Below are 17,505 nucleotides of genomic sequence, written 5' to 3' on the forward strand. Positions count from 1 at the left end.
TTCCTTTTTATTTCTTTATACTCCTAACGCAAGACAAGCACCCACTAGGCATTCACGAAATGGTTGTTGACAGGTGAAAACCTTGAGTGGGTATGCACAGACTTGGAGTTCATAATTTTGTTCTGTTATGAAATAAACAAAACATGAACTCCATAATCCATAGTCATTTAAACCCATCTTTTTCTTAAGAATCAGGAAAACATTTGTACTTTCTGGACAGATTTCTTTCAATAAAATTTGTGATCTAAATTCACTCTGCTTATTCAGCACTCAGACCCAATACTTCGATGACTGGAGTGCTGGTCTAGAATTTAGAGTTCACTCCAAGTGGACTTTCAGCCTGAGTTGCTGAATAATGGCGTCAGTTCTTGCACCCCTTTCTGTGCTGCGGGAATCTGTCACCTGGACTTGGTGGTGTGGCCTCATTGCCATGGGCAGACTTGTGAGCTGGGACTCCGTTGCATGCAAAGAAGAGCACCTGTGACGGTACATACTGAAAATTCAGTTGCAGGCGTATTTGCAAATTGGATTTTGAGGGGGAAGTTTAAGCAAATCCTTTTAAAGGCGAACCCCTCCAAGGGTGTGAGTAATGAAGAAATAAAACTGACATTAAAAAACCTATTAAAATCTAGTTTCCAGAGAAGACTTTGTCTAATGACATTTATGCTTTCATAGTTAGGCATTTAACAGTCATTTTGTGTCAGTTGCTTCCTTTAAAAATGCCATGTGACAAATTTTTCAGTTCTCTGTTTCTAAGACTCTAATCCCAATGACTCTTAACATGCTTGAAATGAGCTGATGGCTTTGAGATGAGGTTCTCTGTGCTTCTGGATTTCTCTACAGCAACCAATAAGGAACCCTTAAGCACCAGTATATGAGATCCATCACTCATCCAATCTGTTCATTCCAATCACTTTTTTCCTTTCATTCAGTCTTCAAAATCTAGGTTAAATTATTATGGCTTAAAAAAAAAACAAACCAACAAAAACGGCTAGCTAGATGTTTAAAGACCTTAGATTTTAGAATCATGTGTCTAAACTAAGAACTTCCCTGGTGGCTCAGACAGTAAAGAATCCACTTGCAATTCGGGAGACCTGGGTTTGATCCCTGGGTTGGGAAGTTCTCCTGGAGAAGGGCATGGTGATCCATTCCAGTATTCTTGCCTGGAGAATCCCTGTGGACAGAGGAATCCCAGGCTGCAGAGTCACAAAGAGTCAGACACGGCTGAACAACTAAGCAGAGTCTAAAGAAAAAATTATTCTCTCTCGATGATACTTGTTGTTTGTATTGGTGATACATTTGGTTTGCATTCTTGTTTGCCTCCTTAATGTTTTGTTTTGTTAAAAAGTCACTGCACTCTCCCACTGGCAAGATTTTTAGCCTAACAGTTCAATTGTTTAAAAAAATATTTATTTATGTATTCATTTGGCTTTGCTGGATCTTTGTTGTGGCATACAGGAACTTTAGCTGTGCTCTGTGGGGTCTAGTTCCCTTACCAGGGATCGGACTGAGGCCTCCTGCATTGGGACGACAGGGTCTCAGCTGCTGGATCACCAGGGAAGTACCTTAACAGTTGAATTTAGCACCTGAATTCTACTTACTACTGCTGCCATCCCTCTCAAAATGGTGAGAAGAGGAACAAGAAGTAATAGAGACCTAGATAGCACAGTTTGGTCATATTATAAGTTGTGATAAAGGCAATGGATGACAAGATTTTCACTGTGACCCCTTCACTCTGTAGTTGACATTGGCTATTTGGGAGAGTGGTTGCAAGAATGGCTGGCTCAGGATCCAAGTTTCTATCTTTCCCTCCATGGAAAATATAATTCTGATTGGGAAAAGAAGATGAAATTATCGAGTTTCATTACCTGAACTGCTCTCTAAGATAATCTTGGATGGGTCAAGTATGAGTGTACTTAAAATAAAGTAGAAATGAAATTTTATTTGATCTCTTGTTAGATTCCTTGAATTGTGGCCCTGCAACCTGTTTAACAGAAATTCCATTTAAAGCATTGTTTTCTGAAAGCAAAACTCGATGTTTGCAAAACATATAGACTCATGGGTTTCTGATGGGGAGCGTGCACACATACCCCTCCAAAGTAAATACATACATTCTAAATTTACCCGAGCACTTGGAGCAGCTCTTAACATCATATGACAAGGAGAACATTTGTTAATCAGAAAAATTACAACCTATTCATACTAACTGTTTGATTATTTCTTTGCTGACCTCTGAGGTCCCATTGTTGATTGAATTAGGTATAGGAACTCATATTTATTTTAGCAACTAGCTATTATGAATGCAAACTCTTCTTATCATCAGATGATTGATAGACACATTAAGAAGTTGTTCAACAGGTTGCTTGGTTTGAAGAAATGCTTAAATCCTGATAAGTTACTTTTTTTTTTTTAATCAGGGAAGAGTAAGAATTAACACAGATCAACCCATGGTAACGACAATTTTGTTTTCCAAGGGGAATGTTATCATTTTAAAAATTTGATTATTTTAAGGAGTAGTTGCTGTCAGTCCTTTTTATAGATTTAAATGTATAAAATTCAGAAATAAGTAGTTTTTTTCATGTTGGCTGGAGAATGTGTGTTACGAGGAAAATTGTCAAGCAATGAATTGTCAAGCAGTGATAAAGGATCTGTTGATGCTAATTATCTGAATATTTTTCTGTTTTTTAAAAAGGATTATTCTGTTTTGTTTAGTCATTCCATAAAGCCTTTGTTTTGTGGAGACTTTCAGGCACTTAAAATAAGTGAGGATCACAAATGCCTAACATTTTTTTTGCTGTTGGTAAAAGTATTGTTTTGATTCTCTTTAAAATGGAAACATAAGCATGACAGAGTTAGGTCAATTGCCCTTGGCTATCTGATAGGTGAGCAATGAGGTTCAAGTTTGTAGGTATTCATCTTTAGTCTTCGGTGAACAGTGTGGCTTCTCGATCATACTGGCCATCATTTTGGCTCCTCATAATATCTCTTCTTAAGGACTCAGGCATTGGGTGATGAGTACCAGAGAAAGGTCTAAATATGGGCATAATGGGTAAATCAAAATGAAAGACTGAATATTTCTTCTTGAATGGAAGATGAACGAAAGATGTTGCAAGAACATTCTGTTGTATAATGCCTCAGCTTCAAAAAAGTGACCTCAATTTCTCATGGTGGCTTTGGATATAGTTTCTGAAGTGCAAACTCTCCTGGGGTCACCTGGTCAGGATTTGCTGGTGGGGATCTGCTGGGGGTCTCTGCTGTAGGACGGGAGAGTGTTTTATCTATTGGTGTATTCACAGATGATGTGGAAAGGGTCTAATTATTAAACAAATCACAGGTTCATATCTCCCTCCCTCTCTTCCACTCGTTTCCTTGGAGACACTGTTCCTTGTCAATTTTCTGAATTGCATTAATATTAAACTACGACTTTGAATCAGGAAGAATATGAGGTATCTGAAGAGCAGTATTTATATCTTCCATGTGACATTTGCATCACATGGATAAACGTTGAAAATGTTCTTGAGAACACTGAAAAAATAAGGAAATAGAGTTCAAAAATAAAGTATAGAACTTGTTAGACTAGTTCCTGTTTAAAACTTGGTGGATTATACCTCTTTGTTTTAGACCATTACAACAGCAATGATTAAATATCAGATTCCTTAAAGAGTCACTCACTGCTTTTGGAAAGTTTTGATGAAAGCATTGTATTTATTAAACTCTTCTACCCACACATCTTTCCTTCAAGATGTTGTTTTTCCCACGTCTGCTGTTTTATTACATGACAGTTATTGAAAGGTTAGATGTCGTTTACTTTCCCAAGGTTTATTTTCGAATCATAAATCATACTTAAAAAAATTTTTTTTAATACATCACAAGAAGCAGTGTGGTCTGTTCAAGCTGGGCATCAGGAGACCTGGGTTCTATTTCCAGCTCTCCATATGACTTTGGGTAAATCAATGGATTTAGACATGTTTCAGTCTCTCTGTCTGTATAATGGGGATAATAATATCTCCTTTCCACTCATTTCATAGGGTGTTTTTTTTTTTTGAGGATTAATTAGTTAATGTTTGCAAACCACTCTGAGCTCCTTTGATAAAATACAAAGCTCCATTATTTTATGACAATAATAATAGTGTCTTGGACCTGTAGGCTTTCTTTCATCCAAGGATCCCAGAGTACTTTACCGCTGGGATTGTAACTTTACAGAAGGTTACTGTGTGGTTGCTGGCTCTCCTTGAAGAGACAGATGGTAACAAGCAGTCTGGGTTTTCACTAGAGAGTAATTAAGTCTCCCACCAACTCCTGCATCATTTGCATAAACTTCTCAAGACAGAAAAGCAGCTCCCTAAAGACAGCATAGTCAAACGCCTCATCCCTCATCACTTTTTATAAACAAATCACAAGGGATTTGGAATTTGCAATCTCGATGTTTTCAACTCCTGCATCTATACGTTGAGAATTTGGTGAAGCATGGGAATATTTAGACAGCAGTTAAATTAAGTTGAACAAAAATAGAAATGTGGCCCGGGTTACCTGGAGGTCTTTCCAGTTGTGTGTGCCAATTATGGACGAGTCCTGTGATCTCTCCTGGGCTGTCTGGTTAGGCTGACTTCAGGTACTTGACAGGGAAGAATGATGTGCCTAACTCAAGCGCATCTGGGGTTATTAAGAAGGAAAGTGTACGATGCGGTCCCTGCTCTCAAGTTGTTTACACCTTGTTTGAGAAGATGAAATGAAGATACAGGAAACAATTAGTGGACCATGAAAGACAGCATATAATTAAAGGTCAAATTGTGTGGAACAGACCACAGGAAGTAGAGAGAAGGAAGTCACCAATATAGACCAGCATAATTCAGGGAAGATTTACCAAGAGGGGAATTTAAAGGAGTGTTTTTCCCAGGGCCAGAATCACAGAAGCAGTGTATGTAGTGTGTGTATGGACCGCAGGTGCCTGTGTTAGGACACAGGGATGATGGGGAGATTCTTTGCTCTTCCCAGGAAACCTGGGACTTTGGTGGCAAGCGGGGGTGGGATGGGGTGGGGCTGCATAGGGCGGGGTGTGGGGGTAGGGGAAGCTCCCAGGGTATGAGGAACTTTCACAGGCAGGCAGAGGAGTTTGGACTTAATTTAATTCACCCTAAAGAAATTAAAAAAAACAAAAAAGACTTCAGAACTCAGGGAACTGAAAAAAGCAGTGCTTTAGAATAATTCTTTGGCAACAATCTGCAGGAATCACTGGAGCAGGAAAGAGACTTAAAGCTGGGAGGCTGGCTGAAATCAGATACAGTAATCCTGCAGGGGGAGGTAGGCATTATTCAAGAAGAATTAATTAAAAATAGAGCTTTTAATGAGAGCTTAGCATGTGCTGGAAATGTGTCTTAGTCTTACAAAAACCCAAGGTGATACTAATATTAACTCATGTTAGCATTGATTTCCTGATACGGAAACTGTGGTTGAGAGAAGCTAAGAACTTGTCCAGAATCACAGACTTAGAATGAGTTGGAGCCAGTGTTTGCCCCCAGTATGAATCCTAAACCACTATTTAGGTTTAGGAAATTAAAATGGGAGAGGTAGGCATTTTGATGAAAAAATAGTCATCTAATCTAGACAGGAAGATGCTGGGTTAAACAAAGTTAACCCCCTACCCTTCTTTATTCCTGCAGGATGTCTTAGAACCTCTATTGTGCTACTTATTGTACACTGTGAATCTGCAGGAGAATTTAGTCTAAGGAGCACGTCCCCACCGTGGCACAATGCAGAAAATGCTTGGAAAATGCTGACTTGGTACCGTCCTTCATAGCCACAGCAAGCTCCAGGTTCATAAGGCTAGGGGGCCATCAAAATGGAAGTGGGAGGTGGATTGCAATCGTTAACAGAGAGAGCCTCAAGTTAGGTTGTGGGTTAAGAGAAGCAGAAAGTAGGAAGAGGGCAGACAGGGGAGGCTGCCTTCAGGATGCCAAGTTAGGTTTAGGGACCCAAGAATTCAAAGAGGGAAGATTTAGCTCACAGGCAAATTAGCTACAAAGAGAACTGAGCTATGGGAAGGAGTTCAGTGACCACTGTGTCTGATGCTGTTTCCTTCCTTGCCTCTCCAGGGCATATTCTGCCTGTCTACCCTGATTCCGTATTGCCATATCTGGGCAGCTGGTGCTCTCAGTGTGGTAAAGAGAGGTAAGTAGATTTTCCAGGTAGGAAAAGTGTTCAACAGTTTGGTTTCAGGCAGAAGATTTGGTTGATAACTTGGAAGCTGAGGATTATAAAATTTGATTTTGACTCCAGATGAAACTAAGAATAATTCTAATGAGAAAAGATTGGCAAAGAGGATTTTCCCTGATTTTTCTGAGGTGTTGAAAGGGGAAAAGGTTAAAACAAAGCTACAGCTGAGTCTGAAGCCCCAAGAACCCTTAAACATTGGCTGGCTTTAAAATACTACTGCCAATGATCAGAGCATTAGCCATTATTTCTAAAGCTTGCAATTTGACTTACGAATCTACTGATTACATTTTGGGTACATTTGGCAGCCAGTGTAGAGCAGGAAATCATTATTGGATAAAAAAGGGCCACACAAGAGGAAATTTTTATTGGCAAACACCAGTTTATATATTTACAGAATCCTATCCTCTTAGTCCGAGAAGAGACTACTCCTGGTTTTAGAATACGTCCAAAGAGATAACAAATCTTTCCTCTTTTTATGGACCCCCATCTCCCTGCCAATAGCCCCCACTGACGTCCAACTCTCTGAAATGGATTCTGGCTTCCAATACTGCCATTGTCAGATATAGCCATAATCAGTTTAAATTATTTTTGGGGGGGATAGAGTGGAGGTGATCTCTTCTGTGAACATTGAAAACAGTTATCATCTTTTCTTTCAAAACCCTTCATATTCTAGAAGGCTATAATTACATTTCCCTCAATTTTTTCAGCTCTACGTGGAATAATAGACATGTGTATGTCTGACATTTGTTGACTCCTCCTGGAGATGCGCAGGGCAGAGAGCAAGTCACTTAAAGGCTCTCATTTACTTCCAACAAAATCCTGTGAATCAGACGTTTTTATTCCCATTTGAAAGATGAAGAAATTGACACTTGAGGTCCGGAGGACAGGAAATAATACCTTTCAAACAGTTGGAAAATAGAACAGCCAGGATTGAAAAACTGCCACTCTTATGAAAACTCATAGGCTGAATTTTCCAACCCTTTGAGTCAACTCCCCTGTAACGATCTTCCTTATTTTCCCTTTGATTTCTTTTCTTTAAGGACTGGTTCTTCCAACTCCTTTCCTCTTCTCCATGCTCTCTTTCTATTTGAGGCCTCATTGTTCCTCTTTTACTTGTCATTTAAAAGATATATTACACATACAAATATTTATATATTTTATAATATTTATGCATTATTTAGTTTTTTCCTCTCATTCTGTCTACCTGAAATTCCTTGCAAGTTCGAATCATACCTTGAGATTCATTGACTTCGGACTCAAAAATTGTTCTTTGAGTGGTGATTGTCTTATTGTGGAATGTAAAAAACTGAGATCAAATTGAGAGGAAGATACACTTTTATGAGGCTAGACCATTCCTCCTTCCCCTGAAAGCATTTTGTATCAGTATAAGCCAAGTGTACTAAAAAAGAAGGTGGGTGTTGGGGGTCAGAGGGCTTGGGTTGAAATTCTAACTCTAAAATCTTCTACCTGTTTAACTTTGAGAAAGATACTATAACTTTCTAAGGATCCATTTTCTCCTTATAAAATGGGAATGATGATGAAGCTGAAACTCTAATACTTTGGCCACCTGATGTGAAGAACAGACTCCTTGGAAAATACCCTGATGCTGGGGAAGATTGAAGGTGGTAGGAGAAGGGGACAATAGAGGTTGAGATGGTTGGATGGCACCACTGATGAGATGGATGTGAATTTGAGTAAGCTCCAGGAGTTGGTGATGGACAGGGAAGCCTGGCATGCTGCAGTCCATGGGGTCACAAAGAGTCGGACATGACTGAGCCACCGAACTGAGCTGACGATGATAATATTAATCTTACTGAGTTGCTGTGAAGATTAGAGAATGCAATTAAGTGGGCGTTTTGTAAAGCTGAGTACATGGTACCTGTTACAACCACAGCTTTTATAATTTAGACAATATTCTATTCTTGTATCTCTCTCATAGAAATCACTCTCTACTGGATTGTAAATTCCTCAAGGGCAAAGACTGCCCTTCAATTTTATTATCTGTCCCACCAATCTCAGTGCTGTCATATAGTAGGAGCATTCAACAATTTTTTTTTAAATGAGACTGTATGAGAAGGAACTCTAGTGAAGAGTCCAGGTTGGAAGATTTTGCAAAAGAGTCTTTAAAGCTTAACACAGGGTCTGTCAACTGAACTTTGTACCTCATTGCAACGTGAGACCTACACACAAAAATGGTGCTTAATTAAGTACTTAACTTGAATTTATCCCAGTGACTATGTTTTCTTTTTCTTAAAATTTATTTATTTTAATTTTTTTGGCTGTGGAGGGTCTTCATTGCTGTGCATGGGATTTCCCTAGTTGCAGATAGCGGAGGTGGTTCTTTGTTGCAGGGACTTCTCTTGTTGCAGAGCACAGACTCTAGGCATGCAAGCTTCAGAAGCTGCAGCGTTGGCTCAGTAGCTGTGGCACATGGGCTGCTGCTCCCCAGCATGTGGGATCTTCCCAGACCAGGGAAGGAACTGGTGTACTTTGCATTGCAAAGTGGATTCGTAATCATTGGGCCACCAGGGAAGCCCTATGTATATCTTGTAGCTCATTTTCAAATATGGAATTTAAAAAAAAATAATGTCCTGTCCTCATTTTATGGAATCTATTTTTCCTTTAGCTTTTTACACATTTGAAACAGATTTACAGTTCCTTTCAGATTGTCCTATTGCTCCTAGTTCCAGCACTGTAAGTTTTCTTAATTGAAATATAGTTGATTTAGAATGTTTCAGTTGTACAGCAAAGTGATTCAGTTAAGTATACACACACACACACACACATATATTCTTTTTCAGATTCTTTTCCATTATAGCTTATTACAAGATACTGAATATAGTTCTCTGTGCTATGCAGTAGGTCCTTATTGTTTATCTATTTAATTTTATTTTTTGGCTACATCTTGCAGCTTTTAGGATCTTAGTTCTCCAACCAGGGATGGAACACAGGCCTCGGCAGTGAAAGCGCCTGGTCCTAACCATCTAATCACCTGGGAACCCTTTCCATTTTATATATAGTAACTGTAATTCTTTCTTTCATGTTGCATCTCTTTCATGGCAGTTGACTTCCTTTTTTTTTACAAAAATTAAAAAATTTTATTTATTAAAATTTTTTTCCATATTCTATCATTGCTATTTTATTATTTTAAAACAGCTTAATTGAGATATAGTTTACATACTATCCCTCTTAAGTGTACAATTCAAAGTTTTTTTTCCTATATTCATAGATATGTGCAACAATGACCACAGTCAATTTTAGAATATTTCTTTTTTTTAAAACTTTTTATCTTATTTTGGAGTATAGTTGATTACTAATGTTTTGATAGTTTCAGGCAGACAGCAAAGGGACCCAGCTATACCTATACAGGAGTTATAATTTTTGACCATGAACTCATCTTCACTGTGAGCTGTCTGAAGGGTCCAACTAATCCCTAGATTGTGGCAATATCCAGTGAGATGGTTTCCTATTTGTCTCTTTTATGACCCAGAAAGGGGTAAGGAGATCCAGTGCAGCTTCTGTCGCTAACAAGGCTTAGAGTATAGGCCCACAGGAGAGCCCTACAGATTCCTTCTTTTGTGTCTTCCCACTTGACTGTGACAACCAGCATGTACCCCATACTTTCCAAGATATTGATAAAGACCTTGTAAAAGTCCATCTTCCTCCTATTATTCAGAAATGCTGCTCTGATGTGGCAACTAGATGGTCCTGACAGGATTCTGATTATTTTTATTAAGTACCAAATTTTCTTAACATGTTCACTAAGTTGACTGAGCGGTGTTTTTTCCCCCTCCTGTACAAAAGTGAAACTGATGGGTGAATATATTTCTAAAGTCTTTTTGGGGGGTCAAGGGTGATTACAGATACTTTATCATTTTCATTATACATTTTATATTTTTCAAATTTTCTACAATAAATGCTTTCAATAAAAAAGTAATTTTAAACACCTCTCTTCAGTTTCAGTGTTCTTAGATTTCTCAAATCATCAGCCTACTTTTCAACTTCCTCAAGATTTCCCAAACACAGTTACTAGGGTTTTTTCTTCATGGGTCATAATATCTGTCTAATATCCCACTAAGATTTCATAGAATTAGGGAATGATACATGTCAAATGGGGCTTTGTAGGTGGCACATGGTAAGAATTTGCCTGTCAATGCAGGATGCAGGTTTGATCCCTGTGTTGGGAAGATCTCCTGGAGTAGGAAATGCCAACCTGTTCCAGTATCCTTGCCTGGAAAATTCCATGGACAGAGGAGCCTGGAGGGCTACAGTCCATGGAGTCGCAAAGAGTCAGACATGACTGAGCACACACACACATGTCAAATATTCTAGGAGAATCTGGTTTCACTCTTACATTTGTAAAATCAATATTTAATTCAGAAAGTCTGGGTGTTTCTTGTGCATATACGGTTTTTCAGCTTCTCCAATGGCCACCCTCCTTGCTAATTTTCTCTGGATTTTCTTTTTAGAGTTTTATTATTTAATGGTTTGAAGCAAGTTTTATAGTCTTTATTGGACAGAAATAATAAATATCTGTAGAGTTATAGTATACTGTGCTGTTATTTTTCCAACACATAAATACCTCTTCAGACTTTGTGGAGCTACTACACGATGATGGTGAGTAGTCCCTTGATAGTGACAGTGGGTTCTTACACTAGACGTAGATCCAAGAAATGGAAGTTATTGGCATGTCAAGGATGAATATGACATTGATTTTCCCATCCAGGAGTTTGTAATCTAGAAAAGATATAGACACTAAGGCAATGGCAAGAGTACCATAGAACAAAGTGTGTCTTGGAGGTAAATATAAAGAGCTATGGGAATAAAAATGCAAGAGTAATTAGTTCTGCCCAATGGAAGAGGATAAGAGAAAACTAGAGAAAGAGGGTAACCTGGCTGCGCTTAGACGAGGATTTCACTAGGAAGGTGAGGTTTGAAGGCATTTGTGGCAGAAGAAATTGCTTGAACAAAAACAGCTGTGGCTATCACAATATTTGGTTACAAGAAATAACATATTTGTTTTTTCTAAATAAAATAAAACCTGGTTTAGGATCCCCACACCTCCTTTGTCAAGAAGTACAGCGTGTCATGTTTTTGGGGATGGGGACACCAGTGGGTAGGGTACACAGTTATAAACACTTTGGACATGGGCCTCTAGTGTTGGGGCATCACAGTGACCACTGAAATGTTCATGGTTCAAGCCCCCTGAGTCTATATAAAGGGAACTCACATTACCTGCTGTCCCCCAGAGCTTATCTCCAAGAGAGTAAGGGTTTTCACAGGGGCTTGCAGTTTTTCTGGGAGGTGGCCTGGGATCACATCGCTCTGTATGCGGTTTTATTTAATGCCCGTTTTTCCATCTGGCATCTTATCTCTTCCCTTCGTATGCACACACGCACACTCACTTTAGCTGTGTCTGACTTTTTGCAACTCTATGGACTGTAGCCCACCAGGATCCTCTGTCCATGGGTTTCTCCAGGCAAGAATACTAGAGTGGATTGCCATGCTCTCCCCCAGGAGATCTTTCTGACCCAGGGATTGAACCCACGTCTGAATTGCAGGAAGATTCTTTACCCACTGAGCCACCTTGGAAACCCACCCGTCTCTGCCCTACACCATGGCTACTGCTTAAAAAGCATACATTCACATCTTTTGAGGGTTGAGAGGGGGTAGCTCTCCGATGGTACAGAGTAGGGTAGGGGTCTGGGGTCCAATGCTCTTTGTGCAGACTTTTAGTCAAGCCCTCTTTTTTCTCAACTCCCCACTTTCTCCATCTTCATTACCTGATGCTTCCAGCATGTGAGCCTGAGGGACTTATTATACAGGAGACAGGGATCAAGACCATCCCCAAGAAAAAGAAATGCAAAAAAAGCAAAATGGCTGTCTGAGGAGGCCTTACAAATAGCTGTGAAAAGAAGATACGCGAAAAGCAAAGGAGAAAAGGAAAGATATATCCATTCTAATGCAAAGTTCCAACGAATAGCAAGGAGAGATAAGAAAGCCTTCCTCAGTGATCAGTGTAAAGAAATAGAGGAAAACAATAGAATGGGAAAGACTAGGGATCTCTTCAAGAAAATTGGATACCAAGGGAACATTTCAATCAAAGATGGACTCAATAAAGGACAGAATATATGGACCTAACAGAAGCAGAAGATATTAAAAAGAGGTGGCAAGAATACACAGAAGAACTGTACAAAAAAGATCTCCATGACCAAGATAATCACGATGATGTGATCACTCACCTAGAACCAGACATCCTGGAATGTGAAGTCAAGTGGGCCTTAGGAAGCATCACTGCAAACAAAGCTAGTGGATGTGATGGAATTCCAGCTAAGCTAATTCAAATCCTAGAAGATGATGCTGTGAAAGTGCCGCACTCAATATGCTAACATTTTTGGAAAACTCAGCAGTGGCCACAAGACTGGAAAATGTCACTTTTCATTCCAATCCCAAAGAAAGGCAATGCCAAGGAATGCTCAAACTACTGCACAGTTGCACTCATCTCACACACTAGTAAAGTAATGCTCAAAATTCTCCAAGCCAGGCTACAACAATATGTGAACAGTGAACTTCCAGATGTTCAAGCTGGTTTTAGAAAAGGCAGAGGAACCAGAGATCAAATTGCCAACATCTGCTGGGTCATTGAAAAAGCAAGAGAGTTCCAGAAAAACATCTATTTCTGCTTTATTGAGTATGCCAAAGCCTTTGACTATGTGGATCACAATAAACTGTGGAAAATTCTGAAAGAGATGGGAATACCAGACCATCTGACCTGCCTCTTGAGAAACCTATATGCAGATCAGGAAGCAACAGTTAGAACTGGATATGGAACAACAGACTGGTTCCAAATAGGGAAAGGAGTACATCAAGGCTGTATATTGTCACCCTACTTATTTAACTTATATGCAGAGTACATCATGAGAAATGCTGGGCTGAAAGAAGCACAAGCTAGAATCAAGATTGCTGGGAGAAATATCAATCACCTCAGATATGCAGATGACACCACCCTTATGGCAGAAAGTGAAGAACTAAAGAACCTCTTGATGAAAGTGAAAGAGGAGAGTGAACACGTTGGCTTAAAGCTCAATGTTCAGAAAACTAAGATCATGCCATTTGGTCCCATCAGTTCATGGCAAATAGATGGGGAAACGGTGGAAGCAGTGGCAGAATTTATTTTGTGGGGCTCCAAAATCACTGGAGATGGTGATTGCAGCCATGAAATTAAAAGATGCTTACTCCTTAGAAGGAAAGTCATGACCAACTTGGACAGCATATTAAAAGGAGAGACATTACTTTCCCAACAAAGGTCCGTCTAGCCAAGCCTATGGTTTTTCCAGTAGTCATGTATGGATGTAAGAGTTGGACTGTGAAGAAGGCTGACCACCGAAGAATTGATGCTTTTGAACTGTGGTGTTGGAGAAGACTCCTGAGAGTCCCTTGAAATGCAAGGAGATCCAACCAGTCCATCCTCAAGCAAATAAGTCCTGAATATTCATTGGAAGGACTGATGTTGAAGCTGAAATCCAATACTTTGGCCTTCTGATGTAAAGACCTGGCTCATTTGAAAAGACCCTGATGCTGGGAAAAATTGAGGGCAGGAAGAGAAGGGGACGACAGAGGATGAGATGCTTGGATGGCATCACCGACTCAACAGACATGAGTTTGAATAAACTCTGGGAGTTGGAGATGGACAGGGAGTTCTGGCGTGCTGCAGTGTGTGGGGTTGCAAAGAGTTGGACACTATTGAATGACTGAACTGAACTGCCTCACTACATACATATTTTCTCCCAATGCTTCCAGAATTTTCTCTTTATAGCACTTTTCTGAAATTTCATGAGGATATCTCTTACAATAGCTCTGTTTTTATCTATTATGTTAGGTGCTCAATTTTTTTTTTCAATTTGGAAACACAATTGTTTGGGAATTTTATGAATTACTGTTTGATTACTTTCTCTCCATTTGTTTTATTCTCTCTGTCTGGAATGCCTATTATTTGGATGTAGTACAATGCGTATTGATCTCCAACTTTTATAATTGAAAACATTTTCTATTTTCCATCCTTTAGTCTTTTGCTCTGCTTCTTTGGGGGATCTTTTTGCAACTGTATTTTCTAACCCTAATTGAGTTTTTCAGGTTTTGCTGTTACATTTAATTTCTATAGACTCTCTTTGTTCTGTTTATCTTTTTAAAAATAAGTTATTCTACTCTTGTTTCATGAAGGTAGTATATTCTCCTGTTTCTCTGAGGAGATTGATAATAGTCTTTCTTTGGCTTTGTTTTGTGTATTTTTTTCTGCCCAGTCTTTGTTTCTTCTGATTATTTGTTCTTTCTCACAGTAGAGATTTTCCTCACACCTTGATGATCAATTTAACACTGGATACTAAAAAGCAGGACTGGAAACACTACACATGTGGGCGAGCTTTTTGACTATGGGCTTCATCACAAAATGGTCTGCTTGGATTTTTTGTTGTTGTTGTGTGTGTGTGTGTGGGGGGGGGTGTAATATCCCTGATGTCTATTTCCTTAGATTTTTCCTCAAAATTTTCCAAAGCAAAGAGTTCAATCTCCTGTCAGAGCAGTGTCGTGCAAACTTCAATGTGTGTACAGGTCACCCAAGGAACTGTTGAAATGCAGATTCTGATTCAGGAGGTCTTGGGTAGGGCTGAGATGCTGTGTCTAGTTTGCAACTGTTACCATGTTCCATGGATGCATCTTGTTTAAAATTTCAAAGTTTATTAATTTATTTTTGGCTGTACTGGGTCTTTGCTGCTGTGTGTGGGCTTTCTCTAGTTGTAGTGAACAGAGGCTACTCTTCCTTGCTGTGCACAGGCTTCTCACTGTGGTGGCTTCTCTGTTTGCTGAGCACGGGCTCTAGGGTGCCTGGGCCTGGGTAGTTGCTCTGTGGTATGTGGAATCTTCTTGGACTAGGGATCGAACCTGTGTCCTCTGCACTGGCAGGTGAATTCTTATCCACTGGACCATTACAGAAGTCCTATGGATGCATCTTTTTCTTTTCTTTTTTTAAAAAAGTATTTATTTATTTCGCTGCACTGGATCTTAGCGTGGCATATGAGATCTTCAATCTTCATTTCAGCATGTGGGATCTAGTTCCCTGACCAGGAATTGAACCCAGACTTCCTGCATTAGGAGTGCAGAGTCTTAACCACTGGACCACCAGGGAAGTCCTATGGATGCATCTTGAGTAACATGGGAAAAGGATTATGATCCTTCTGGTTACTAATTCTGGGAGGCATTTGGGGGAAAAGACCTGGGAGGTTGCAACATTCTCAATCCCCTTGCTTTCAGCACAATGGTGGCTCAGCTCACATACCCTGGGCTTCACCCTCTCCAGAACAGTCTCCTCTCTTGCTCTGCAGGGGAATGGGAAGGGGGAGGAGGCAGTTGTTTGGTTAAAGGGAGAAAGCGGAGAGGCAGCAGGGAGTCTGCTTGCCTTGAAACAGAATTTTTACCAATTCTGTTTTGCCTTTATCTTTGCCCCTGCTTCCAGAGGTTGGTTCTGTCAATTTCTGAAGATTGGTTCTGCCAATTTTTGAAGATTAAAAGAAGCAGTGTGCAAAGCAAATCAGGCTGATGCTAGGCTCCTTCAGCTGTGACTTTAAGATTCTGCTTTCTTGGATTCCTTATATTATTTTAATTGAATATGTTCTTCCTGTTTCCAACCTCTACTTTGAAAGTTAATTCTTTTTTTCTATTTTATCTCCCCTTCTCTTTGCCCTTGGTATTGGTGCGCCTGACAAAATCTTTTTGCTGTAGTTTTAGGGAGTTTCAGGAGAGAGAGCAGACAGTGTTTAGTCCACCATCTTTAACTATAAACCCTCCCTAACTGATTTTTTCACTAGATATTTCTGACTATTGTCCCCAGAGTCCTTGAAAATATAGTTCACAGTACACGATTGATGGGACTTTGTTTCCCAGCTGAAACTGATTTGCTTGCCTTTCCAAGTTTGAGTAACCTGGGCTCATACATTTCTATCTTCAAGTCTCCCTATACAAATGAAACAAGTGTCACTATTTTATTGACTAATTTCCAGCATTTCCTCTCGTCTGGGGCTTGTTAGGACCATTACTTTTTTTTTTCCCACATCTGGGAGCAACTATAAGGGAATCATTTTAATTAATAGGAGGTTCCCACTTGTCTTAGAACTGATTTGTTTATAGCTGAAGAGAAAGCTGATTTTTTACTACCCTCTGGAACTCTAATTTGGTTCTACTTGGTTTTTTCCACTGTCTTTCCAGATAAGTATACAGATAAAGGGGGTATCACAAAGAGGTCATCTGTGATAATCTGCATGTCTTTTCTCCTTTTTCGTTTTCTCCCCTGCTACACTCCCCAACAGGGAGCTGAGCCTAGACACTTAATAGAAATAACATTTGGCATGTTGAGGAAATTGAATTATGGAATAAGGGTGATGGCTCCGAGATTCCATGACGCCGTGGGAACCTGCACATCCGAAGGTGCATCCCTTAGTGAGGGTTTCTCTTTCGCTGGATCTGATGGTATGAGGAAGTATTTGGCCAAGAACATGCTCATAGCTTTTGAAGTCACATGGACTTGGGTTCACTCCACTTACTATTGGGACTGACTTGCACGAGATGCCTAATCTTTATAAGTTCCTGTTACCTCACCCGTAGGGGAGGAAAGCTAATACCTGCCCTACGGGTTATTGTAAAGATTAAATGTGATAATGTATGTCTGTGTGTGTTAGTCGCTCAGCCGTGTCTGACTCTTTGTGATCCCATGGACTGTAGCCCGCTAGTCTCCTCTGTTCGTGGAATTCTCCAGACAAGAATCCTAGAGTGGGTTGCCATTCCCTTCTCCAGGGGATCTTCCCAACCCAGGGATTGAACCTGGGTCTCCTGCACTGCAGGCAGACTCTTTATCTTCTGAGTCACCAGGGTAGGTAAAGCACTTAAGACAATGATTGCCCTTTAGGGTGCCCTTACAGTTATGAGTTATTTCGGGGGTGTTACAGATGTCTCTTTTCCCCTCTTCCAACAGAGAGTCTAGCATCATCTGCAATTCCAAGCATTCAAGTCTTCTGTACCTGGTTATATTAGATAACAGAAGACCTTTGAGTCATCCCCATAACGATATATTTGGCAGTCCTTTAAAAGTTATTTATGACACAGACTTAACAAAAAATCTCCCAAAAGAAGAAAAAAGTTTTTTTTTCAGACCAGCTGATCCTTTAAAAAAAAAAAATCAAATAGTTAAAAAAAAATTCTAGCTACTTTGGTTCTATGAAACCCATTAAGAAAAAAGCATACAAT

The 17,505-nt window shown here is 39.7% G+C and overlaps 1 non-coding gene across 1 annotated transcript; it reads right to left on the reverse strand.

Moving 5' to 3' along the window:
• Nucleotides 1–15,321: 15,321 nt before the first annotated feature.
• Nucleotides 15,322–15,394, reverse strand: TRNAR-CCU (transfer RNA arginine (anticodon CCU)). Its single transcript has one exon. It is a non-coding gene; the product is annotated as a tRNA-Arg (tRNA).
• Between the last annotated feature and the right edge of the window lie 2,111 nt (nucleotides 15,395–17,505).

The sequence above is a fragment of the Ovis aries genome, chromosome 10, assembly GCF_016772045.2.
Source record: "Ovis aries strain OAR_USU_Benz2616 breed Rambouillet chromosome 10, ARS-UI_Ramb_v3.0, whole genome shotgun sequence".
Taxonomy (NCBI): domain Eukaryota; kingdom Metazoa; phylum Chordata; class Mammalia; order Artiodactyla; family Bovidae; genus Ovis; species Ovis aries.